This window comes from Equus asinus, chromosome 28 (assembly GCF_041296235.1).
Source record: "Equus asinus isolate D_3611 breed Donkey chromosome 28, EquAss-T2T_v2, whole genome shotgun sequence".
NCBI classification, from domain to species: Eukaryota; Metazoa; Chordata; class Mammalia; order Perissodactyla; family Equidae; genus Equus; species Equus asinus.
The window spans coordinates 2,425,001-2,436,554 of NC_091817.1; positions in this window are offsets into that span (position 1 = coordinate 2,425,001).

The window sequence follows — 11,554 nt, forward strand, 5'->3', positions numbered from 1 at the left end:
AGGCCACGCACCAGGCCGGCCGGCGCGGCATCCTCCCTCCCCCGACCTGACCTGACCTGGACGAACGCCTCCCCATCGCCCGCCCCCGCGAGGCTGATCCGTCCGGCCGGTGAGGAGGCCGCTTGTCGGGCGCCACCTGCTGCCCGGCATCCTCTTATATAGTGTTCGAGGAGGTCGACCAGGTGGCCCGGCCTGGATGGGGGGGGGCGCGGGGTGCGGTGTCCCGGGCGGCGGGGGACGGGGGGGGGTAGGAGTGGAGAGGGAAAGGTGGGCGTGGAGAATGCCGGGGTCGGGGGTCGGCGCGGGGCGGGGCGGGAGTTGGGGATAGGGGAGGGGCGGGAGGCCGTCTGGACATGGAGGGTCGGAAGAGCGGTGGTGACAATGATTTTCATTATCATTTAGAAAGAAGAACGTGGACTTCTTTAGAGGAGTCCTTTGAATAGCTTCTCCATTTAGTTAACATACATCCAAATGGAGGTCGGGAAACTTGGGTCCTGTTAACATATGGATGGAAGTGGAAAGAACTATCGCGATGACCGTCCTTGTGTTTCTTTTATTTTTTCTTTCTTCCTGCTCCCCAAAGCCGCCCCCCCCACCCCCGCCCCGCCCCGCCCCGCCCCGCCCCGTCCCGTCCCATCCCGTCCATAGTTGTAGGTTCCAGTGGTAGGTCTTTCGCGTTTCTGCTATGTGGGACGCCGCCTCGGCGTGGCTTGAAGGGCGATGCTGGGTCTGGGGCTGCGCCCAGGATCCGAACCGGTGAAAACCTGGGCCGTCGAAGCCGGGGGCCGGGGTGGGGGGCGCTACTTGACCGTTCGTCCACGGGCTCGGCCCCCGGCCCCTTGTTTTCTAGGGAGAGAGACAGAGAGACCCGATCCATTTTCCCTTGGCCTCTAAAGCGTGCGTGTGGTCGAAAGGCGACAGAGAGAGGGGTTCTGGTCCAGAAAGCCCCGACTGCGCCGCCGCGGGGATCGGTCGGTTCCGCCCGAACCGTCCGAGTCGGAAAGGAACGGACAGCTTTCCTCCTTTGGGCCCCTGACTTGGGACCGACAGGGGAAGAGGAACAGGCCTCTCTCCCTCACACCCTGGCCCCTTCCTCCAGGACGCCCTCCTTCTAGTCAGCCCGCCTCTGGCTTTTCCACACGCCGACGACCGCTCGTCGGCATGGACCCACCTTCCTTGGGGGACACCACCACACGACTCTCCCACTCGTCTGCCTGCCTTTCGTTGGCGTCGCTGCCAAAGGCGAGGGGTAGGGGTGGCGGTGGCAGGGACGGCAGGGGCCCAGCGGCTCTCTGGCGGGTGAGGAAGTCTTGCTGGTTCTCCTAGGTCGGTGATCTTTCTCGATCTCCACACACATTCTTCGTTTGGGGAGCCAAGAGACGCCCTCTGAGGAATCCCTATGGCCAGGATCGATCACTTACTCGCTCACTGCCTCGGCCTCGGCCTCGGCCTCTGTCCGTCTTGTCTCTCTCCCTCCCTCCCTCCCTCCCTCCCTCCCTCCCTCCCTCCCTCCCTCGTCGGTCTCTGTGTGTGGACGTCTAGGTGGAGGCGAGGCAGGGAGGCCACCCACCCACCTACCTCGTGGTTTACCACACGCTCTACACGGAGGTAGAATTCCCATCCCACCGAATCCATCCTTTCCACGGGGCACAAGCCAGTGGCCTTCGGGAGTCTCTCTCCCCAAGGTGGCGCATCCGTCATGGCTATCTATTTCCAGAAGGTTTCCGTTTCCATCCCCTCCCCCCGAAAGAAAAAACGGCCCCACTCCCGGATCTGCCCCACCACGATCACCACCACCGCTGCCGCCGCCGCCGCCGCCGCCATCTGCTGTCGCCCTCTAGGGTTGGACCGTTCTAGCTCTCTCCTCTGTGTGGAATCGCAACGTAGGTCGCCTTGGATGTCTGGCACCTCTCACTTAGCAGAAGGTTTTGGAGGCTCAGGCTGGGCCACGCTTTGGCCCGGGTCAGTGTTCCGTTCCTCCGGACGGCTTCCTCGTTTTCCACGAGAAGGAGCCGTGAAGACGGAAAGGAAGGGCGGATGGATGGCTTTTCCCGTGCTACCGAGTCCCTCTCCCCTTTTCCCCAAAGCGTGAGGGGCGGTCGAGAGGATCGTCTCTGATGACAAAAGTCAGAGGCACCCCGGGTCAGACACCGTGCGAGGCGTTGGTGTGTTCTCGAGAGGAGAACACGTCCCCGTCAGCGTTTCCTGTCGTTCTCGTTCCGAAAGGATTCACGCGCCACCCCGTCTCCCTCAAGGTCTTAGGGCTGTCGTGCTCCGCAGCCGTCACGTGTCGTGGATCCTGGGCACCACCACGCCACCCCGCCCCCCCCCGCCATAGCTGTCGATCGCTATGTGGCACGCCTACGTTTGCCCAAAAGAGCAGTCCGATGGACAGCGTGGTGCTTTTCCCAGCAGGCAGGCAGGTGAGAGTCACCCCTCTAGAAGGTTTCCAAGCCCCGTTCCATTCTCAGAGGCAGCTCCTTTGGCCATCAAGGAGGCAGGCGATGGGGGTGGGGGTGGGGATGGGGATGGGGCAGGGGCCTCTGTCCCTCTGTCGCGGTAGAAATGATTGGGAAAGGAGGGACGATGGGCGTAGGTCGACCATCCTGGGCGGTGGTGCTTTGGGAGCTTTTTCTAGAAGAAGGAGCGAACGGCGTTCCCTGGGAAGGGAGGAAACCAGAGGAGGTCCCCCTCAGACCGACCTGGCACGAGAAGGACACACACTCTCTCTCTCTCTCTCTCTCTCTCTCTCTCTCTCCCTTTTCTTCCTGACTTGAAATCAGGAGACAAAACTCCCCTGCCAAAGGGGCCCTCCCAAAACGGGGAGTGAGGAAGACCTCCTTCTCTTCACGGCTGAAGTTCTCCCTGCCTTTCCTGGACGGGAAGGATAGCACCTACGCCCGCTGCCGTCGGTGACTTTTAGTCCCCCTGGAGAGGAAGAAATTCTTTCCCGTGGCCGAACCCTGGCGGTTCGTTCGTGCTGCAGAGGACGTGACCCTCTCTGACACACCCAGGAACCTCCTCGCTCCGGGTCGAGGAGAGGGAGTTCTGTTCTGTGGTTTAGAATGGTGCTTAAAAAGGGATGTCGCTTACAAAGGGTCCTCGTCCCCCTTCCTAAACCTAAACGGACGGCTCGGCTCGGAGGCGTGAGATACGTTTCGCATCCTCCTCGTCGTCTTCACTCAAAGTTTTATTGGAGTTTGGAAGATTTTATTTTTTGTCTTTCCTTTTTCTCCCCAAAGCCCCCCGGTACGTAGTTGTGTGTTCTTCGCGGTGGGTCCTTCTAGCGGTGGTATGTGGGACGCCGCCTCAGCGTGGTTTGATGAGCAGTGCCGTGTCCGCGCCCGGGATCCGAACGAACCGATGAAACACTGGGCTGCCTGCAGCGGAGCGCGCGAACTTAACCACTCGGCCACGGGGCCAGCCCCTTACTGGATTTTCAAAACAACTCCGGGGGCCGGCCCGGTGGCGCGGCGGTGAAGTTCGCACGTTCTGCTCCGCCGGCCCCGGGTTCGCCGGTCCGGATCCCGGGCGCAGGACCCGGCACCGCTTGGCGAGCCACGCTGTGGCAGGCGTCCCACCTGGAAAGTAGAGGGGGATGGGCACGGATGTCAGCTCAGGGCCAGTCTTCCTCGGCCGACAGAGGAGGATTGGTGGCAGATGTTCGCTCAGGGCTCATCTTCCTCAAAAATAAAATAATAAATCGATTCGATAAAATGTCAAATAACACAACCGCGGGATCACGCTTAGAGTCACCCTTGGCCCGATGATGCCACTCCCCACCCCCCCCACCCCCCTGCCCCCCACCATTTGGAGGTGCCGTCAGTGGGATTCGTTCCTGTTTGTCCATCTTTCTTCCTCTTTTTTTTTTTTTTTTTTAAAGACTGGCACCCGAGCTCATTGCCAATCTTTTCTTTTCTTTTTATTCCTCCTCCTTCTTCTTCTTCTCCCCAGAGCACCCCAGTACCTAGTTCTATATTCTCTTTGAGGGTCCCTCTGGTTCTGCCGTGTGGGACGCCACCTCAGCGTGGTTTGATGAGCGGTGCCGTGTCCGAGCCCAGGATCCGAACCTTCCAAGCCCCGGGCCGCTGAAGCGGAGCGTGCAAACTCAACCGCTCGGCCACGGGGTCAGCCCCTCCCTTCCTTCCTTCCTTCCTTCCTTCCTTCCTTCCTTCCTTCCTTCCTTCCTAAGGAGGAGGAGGCAGGCACTGTGTGAAGTCGCCAGTGAGTCTGTGGAAAGAGACGGAGGATTTCCCATGGAAAGCCGGGGCGGGGGACACGGACCGATGTCGTGCGAACTTGAAGGTGAAAGATCAAAAAACCCACACACGCCTAGAGCGGCGGGTTGCCCGTTAGGAGTTTGCTTGCCGGGCCCATAACGCAGGGCTCATCGATGAGCCAAACCGTCCGTGATCCTCAAGCAGTCTAGTAGGGTTAGAGAAAGGAGAGGGGCACTCTTTCTGCCCCAGATGAGGCGAGTTTCTCAGACAGCCACCCTGCCCCAACATCTTCCCTCCCTGCCTCCCGGCCCTTGGTGGACTGCGGCCTAAGGGTGGGGGAATTGAAGAAAGCCGTTCAATGGAAAAAAGCCCGAGGCCATGGGAGAGAGCTTCCTGCACTTGAATGAAGCCCTGACGCCAGGCCCATCGGAATGAATGGGCCTGACCTCCCCTCCCCCCTCCCCCCTCCCCCCTCCCAGGCTGGCAACTCGGCAGTGGAAGGCTAGGGGTTTCTTCCGAAATGGTGAACCGGCCCCCTTGTCCACAGGAAAACCACACACGGGTACAGCCTAGGCCGGATCTCAGGCCAAGTCGTCAGGGTGGCAAGATGATGGCGGATGAGAGGAAACTTGTTCTGGGACCGCACCGCCCCCCCCCCCATCGCCTCTCTGGCTGAGAAGAGGGCTGGGGAGCGGTGAGGGTCAGGGGGAGAGTGGGGGCGGGGCCGGGACAGGGACCACCGGGCAGTAGGACGGGAGTAGCCCTGAGGCCTGCCTGCCTGCTTCCTTCCCTGCCGGCGCAGGGCTGAGAGAGGCACGGGGCACGCTGGCTCCTGCCCCTTCACTCATTCGGGAAGCCTCCTGTTGTTGCTCCTGAGGTGCCGGCTGCGGTGACAGACAGAGCAAAACTCCTCTCTCTGTCTATTTCTTCAAAGGCCCGAGTCTGAGCTACGACAGATTCCCCTGTGGCTCAACCCGCAACCTCCCATCCTGCCAGACCAGACCCCTTGTCTAAAAACCTCCACTGGAGGAGCTCTTCCACCTGACTCGGAAAGGAAACACCAGCCCCGCCTCAGCCTCACACCCACCACCACCACCACCACCCGCCCCCCCCCCCCCCGCCCCACTCTCCTCCGGACCCAGATACCTAACAGAGGGAACAAAAATCCAAAAATCCTGCTGCTCTCCTTCTACCACCTCCACTTCAGAAGAGTCAGTCTCCCCCGAACACCTCAGACTCTGTGACTTCCCGCGGCCTCCCTTTCCCCGTCCCCATTCTCTCCCCGGACGGGCCCCATCTTACACTTGAACGACAGCTCCACCGCTCGGGGCAGCTGGACACGATGTCCCAAAGTGGCCCGGACGGTAGCCTGGTCGATTCCAAAGGACCCACGCACGCAGTCGGCCATAAACGTGGTGTGGAGATCGTGGACGTTTGCGGGCCTCTGATGAAATCGCTGCTCCGGGGACCCCGGCGTCTAGGACCCGTCTTCTCCGTGTTCTTCACACCGTTGCTCCTGGGCCGGTTATTCTCTTCCCTCTCACTGACCTTAACGTTTTGTCTCTGCCATTGAATTTTGACTGTGCGAATGTGACTTGCCGCTGTAGGGCTGCGTGGATCTCTCAGGCATCCTGCTGTGCCGTGCGGGGGGGGGGGAATCCTTGGTGGGTGGGTCGATAGACGTCCCTTTGGTTGTGCCCTGGAGGGGAGAGACAGAGGGGACGACTCAATCCACCACGAACGCTGATGTCGCTCCGATAAACCTGTAGCGGTGATTCTAGTTTATGGCCCGTGTCCTGAAAATAACTTCCCGAAGGGCCAGCCCGGCGGCACAGCGGTTAAGTTCGCACGTTCCGTTTTGTCAGCCAGGGGTTCGCAGGTTCGGATCCGGGGTGCGGACGTGGCGCCGCTTGGCGAGCCACGCTGTGGTCAGCGTCCCGCCTATCAAGGGGAGGGGGATGGGCACGGATGTTAGCTCGGGATCACTCTCCCGGGGCAAAAAGAGGAGAATTGGCAGCAGGTGTCAGCTCGGGGCTCGTCTTCCTCGAAAAATAAATTAATTAAATTAATAAAAACAACTTCCCAAACCTCTCTGATAACTTGAAGCTTTGAAGTTTTGCGAGGTGAAATCAGGTGATAAAAAAGTCCACGGACGGGGGCGGCCCCGTGGCCGAGTGGTTAAGTTCACAAGCTCCCCTTCGGCGGCCCAGGGTTTTGCCGGTTCAGATCCCGGGCACGGCACGGACACGGCACCGCTCGTCGGGCCGTGTGGAGGCGGCGTCCCACATGCCACAACTGGAAGGGCCCTCAACTAAGATAGACAACTATGTCATGGGGGGGATTGGGGGAGAAAAATCGGGAGGGGGGGAAAAAAAAACAAAAACGGAAGATTGGCAACAGGCGTTAGCTCTGTGAGGGCCGATCTTCCTCACCCAAAAACTAAAGTGAGATGAAATCAAATAAAGCGAAGGAAAAGATAAACCTATGAAATCCCATGTTTCTAAAAGTGGCCAAGTGTTTAGACATTGGCCAAGCGACGGAATGCTCATGGGAAGGACAGTTCCTAATTGCTGGCTTCTTAGTTTTCACCAAAATTAAGGTTCGTGAGGGTTAAAAAATCTACTTAACAAATGCGATGAAAGCCACTAGGCCGGCCCGGTGGCGCGCTGGTTAAGTGTGCCTGTTCCGCTTCGCCAGCCCGGGGTTCGCCAGTTCGGATCCCGGGGGTGGACGTGGCACCGCTGGGCGAGCCACGTGGTGGTAGGCGTCCCACATATGAAATAGAGGAAGATGGGCACGGAGGTGAGCTCAGGGCCAGCCTTCCTCGGCAAAAAGAGGAGGATTGGCAGCAGTTAGCTCAGGGCTCATCGTCCTCAAAACAAAACAAAACAAAACAAAAAGCCACTAAAAGTGAATATGGGAAACATCTTTGTGTTCAAGGAAAGTGAGATGGCTGCCTTCAGGCAAGAGGGCCTAAAAAGTAAAGATCGTTTTGTCTGTGAAAAGGTGATCAAAGTTTCACGGGGAAAATAATCTGAGAAAAAGGCCTGTTCGTGGTCAAGTGGCCTAAAATTGGAACGAGTGGACAGATAGAAATGGCGAGCGATAGGATCTATGGGAGTCTATGAGGAAGCCATTGGGTGTCGGCCTAATTCGGCCTGACAGTGTTTTTCGAAAAGGGCCTGACGTGGCCGTCGAGCACGCATCGCATCGTAGATCCGCTTTACACATTTCCTACGGCAAGAACCAATGCCCTTAAGGGAAAGGAGCAGCTTCCCCGTGCTCGGGCCTTTCCTTAAGGAGAGGCATCTTTCCTTAGGCTAGGAGCGGATGGTTGCGCTCACCTTTGACCATCCGGCTCCCCTGTGACCACCCAGGCCCAGACAACAGACCTGCCACCCAGCAGTGTCTGTCGATCGCTGTGCCGACAGAGCAGTCTCGCGACTATCATCCAAGGGACCTTTCGATCCTATGTGAAACGTCCTCTCTGGGGGTCTAGAAGCACTCTGTACACCCCACTTCCCGGGCACCCTCTCTTCCTTCGGGAAGAAAGGCCCCGGGCCACAGTCCTCACATTTCAGCTCAGAATAAACGCACCCCGATTTTCACGGATAGATTGGTTCCGGATTATTTCCGTCGACAGAATGGAATCAAGTCAATGAGTTTCAAGATCGGAGGGAAGCTGATGCAAAATCAGAATTTGTTTTTCTCACTCCCGAAAGGATACTTTTCTCTAACTTCTAGTCTCCTCCTGATAAAGACATTGGAAAAGGTTTCTCTTGACCTCTGAGGGAATCGACACCAAAGACAGAGATCCTCCATTTTGTCAGAATGATTTCCTAGGCCTCCAATGGAGGAGGCCTCCCTCGGACGGGAGCTCAGCTTTTGTTTTGCAACAGTTTTCCTCTCTCTGCTTGCCTTTAACATCTCCTTTCCCGTTCTTCTTTTTTGGAAGGGAAATACGTGCACCGCTGGGGGGAAAAAAAAAAAAAGAATTTTCTAAATGACCAAAGAAGATCTACGACTGTTGTTATTTTGGTTTCACGGAGCAGTTCCACGTCCACATTTACTCCATTTTAAACACCCACACACACTCACAGCACGGCGCTGTGAGGATGTCCCGGGGAACTCGATTTGTGGAGGGAATGGCTGTGAGGTCTCTGCCCCCCAACCCCCACCATTTGGGTGCTTCTGCTTGTTGATGAGGACGGGAAGCCCTGCTGAAATCCATATTCTTATCACCACACGTGCATCTGCACCCATGCTCCCCCCCGTGTGTCGTCTTTGGGCTTTGCTGTGGCCCCGTGCGGAGGGAGACCTGTTTTGTGTTGTAAACTTTTCCGCGGCCAAGCGGCTCGGTCCTTTCCTCTACGACTTGTGGGCTCTGTCTGTCCGTCTGCCTTAGAGAGACCCTCTGGGCCGGAAGTGACAGGCTGCACACAATTCCTGACAGACTGCGGACAATTCCTCCGTCGTCACGGTCCTTCTCTGATGACGTGCATGGTTTCGGTTTGACAGCGACCCCCACCCCCCACCCCGCCGTGATTTTCTAAGTCCTCCCGGGAGCCCGGGAAGTGCTCGGGCCGCTCCGGGAAGTGGGGGCCGGCAGCCCCGGCCTGCCCCGTGGCATCTCCGGGGACTTTTCCACCTGTCCGCGTCAGCCAGCCGGCAGCCCCGCGCCCGGCCCGGCCCAGAAGTCACGTGGGGAGTCTGTCCCCTTCCTGGCAAGCCCACCCACCCCACCCCCCTCCCCGCCGATTTGCCAACACCTCCTTCTGCACCCAGGGTTGCCCTGTGCTGCCTGGGAGCTCCGAGGTGGACACCCTGGGGCCTCACGTGGTGACCTCCCGCCCGCCCCAAGCGGGCCCAGAGAGAAAGAGAGAGAGACAGAGAGAGACAGAGACAGAGACAGAGACAGAGAGAGACAGAGACAGAGACAGAGACAGAGAGAGACCTGACCCGGCGGTGGGCTCAGGCTGTGCACTCTCGCTGGCTGGTGACCCGGTTCCCTCCCGCTGACCCCTCCGCGCCGGTCGTTGGGCGCCATCTGGCGGCCGCTTTTACAGAGTGGCCCTCCTCCGGAGCCCCGGCGACATGAGCAAGGGATGGGACTCGCAGGACGTCTGTGTGGTTTCCAGTGTGGGGCTGTGTGGAACAGAGCTGCTAAGAACATTCATGCCCCGGATTCTGTGTGAATGAACAGGAACGTGGCCGCAGCCCCCACCCCGCCCCCCGCCCCAGCCCCCGGGAGTGGTGGGAGTGGTGCCCTCCAGACCACCCTCGGGTTGGATGCCTCCCTCCCTGGAAGGACTCACGGGACTCCACAAAAGCTGACTTCCTGGAGGTCCAGCGGAGACCCCCAAGGCCCAAGGCCCCCCCCCCCCCCACCCACCACAGATCACTGTGGAAGCCTTAACGACCCAAGGCTCCAGCTACATACAGACGCTCTTAGGAGGCAAGATACACCAAAGGCTTATGTAGGTTGCCACTTTCGGTGGTTGTTTCCGCGGCGTGTCAGTTTTGGAACCCGCCACGCCCTTTTTCACAGAGGCCATACCGTTTCCCTTCACCACCAGTGAGGCGTGAGTGACTGACTTGGCTTCTCCGCGACCTGACTAGCAGTTTGATCCTGTTCCGGTATTTGGAAGAAGGCAGTCTCACCCATGTGTCCCCACAATGTCTCCCTCTAATTTTCTCACTTGCTTTTCCAGGGAACAGCTCACATCTTTTCATGCGCTTATCGGTCATCCATGCGTACCTCCTCCACCCCAGGTGAAAGTGCCTGCTCTGTCTATTGGTCTTCCATTCTTTTTGTATTTTTCAGTGTTGATTTCCCCCGGGTCTCCACTCCATTGTGGGTTTTGTTTTTTGTTTTTTGTTTTTTGTTTTTTTTTTTTTGCTTAAAGATTGTCACCTGAGCTAGGCACTGTTGCGCTGCTTCCTCAGTTTCAGAGGGTACCTTTTTCAGGGTTGCTTTTTGACCGGGTCTCCTCGCCATTGTATTTTTTTATTTTTTTTTTTTTGCTTAAAGATTGCCACCTGAGCTAGCCTCTGTTGCCCATCTTCTTCGGTTTCAGAGGGTAGATTTCTCAGTGTTGCTTTTTCGCCAGCTCTCCACGCAGTTGCGTCTTTTTTTTTTCTGCTTGAAGGCTGCAACCTGAGCTAGCTTCTTTTGCCCATGTTCCTCAGTTTCAGAGGGTGGATTTCTCCGTGTTGCTTTTTCCCCAGGTCTCCACGCCCTTGTGTGTTTCTTTTGCTTAAAGATTGCCACCTGAGCTAGCCTCTGTTGCCCATCTTCGTCCGTTTCAGAGGGTGGATTTCTCAGTGTTGCCTTTTCGCCAGCTCCCCACGCCCTTGTGTGTTTCTTTTGCTTAAAGATTGTCACCTGAGCTAGGCACTGTTGCCCTGCTTCCTCAGTTTCAGAGGGTACCTTTTTCAGGGTTGCTTTTTGACCGGGTCTCCTCGCCATTGTATTTTTTTATCTTATTTTTTTTGCTTAAAGATTGCCACCTGAGCTAGCCTCTGTTGCGCTTCTTTCTCAGTTCTAGAGGGTAGATTTCTCCGTGTTGCTTTTTCCCCAGGTCTCCACGCACTTCCTTTTATTTTTCCTTAAAAATTGCCACCTGAGCTAGCCTCTGTTGTCCATCTTCGTCGGTTTCAGAGGGTAGATTTCTCACTGTTGCTTTTTTGCCAGGTCTGCACGCCCTTGTGTTTTTTTTCTGCTTAAAGGTTGCAACCTGAGCTAGCTTCTTTTGCCCATGTCCCTCAGTTTCAGAGGGTGGATTTCTCCGTGTTGCTTTTTCCCCAGGCCTCCACGCCCTTGTGTGTTTCTTTTGCTTAACGATTGCCACCTGAGCTAGCCTCTGTTGCCCATCTTCGTCCGTTTCAGAGGGTGGATTTCTCAGTGTTGCCTTTTCGCCAGCTCCCCACGCCCTTGTGTGTTTCTTTTGCTTAAAGATTGCCACCTGAAGCCAGCCTCTCTTGCCCATCTTCCTCAGTTTCAGAGGGTAGATATTTCAGGGTTGCTTTTTCCCCAGGTCTCCACGCCTTTGGGTTTTGTTTTTGCTTAACGAGTGCCACCTGAGCTAGCCTCTCTTGCCCATGTTCCTCAGTTTCAGAGGGTAGATATTTCAGGGTTGCTTTGTCCCCAGGGCTCCACGCCTTTGTGCTTTGTTTTTGCTTAAGGATTGCCACCTGAGGTAGCCTCTCTTGCCCATCTTCCTCAGTTTCAGAGGGTGGATTTCTCCGTGTTGCTTTTTCCCCAGGTCTCCACGCCCTTGTGTGTTTCTTTTGCTTAAAGATTGCCACCTGAGCTAGCCTCTGTTGCCCATCTT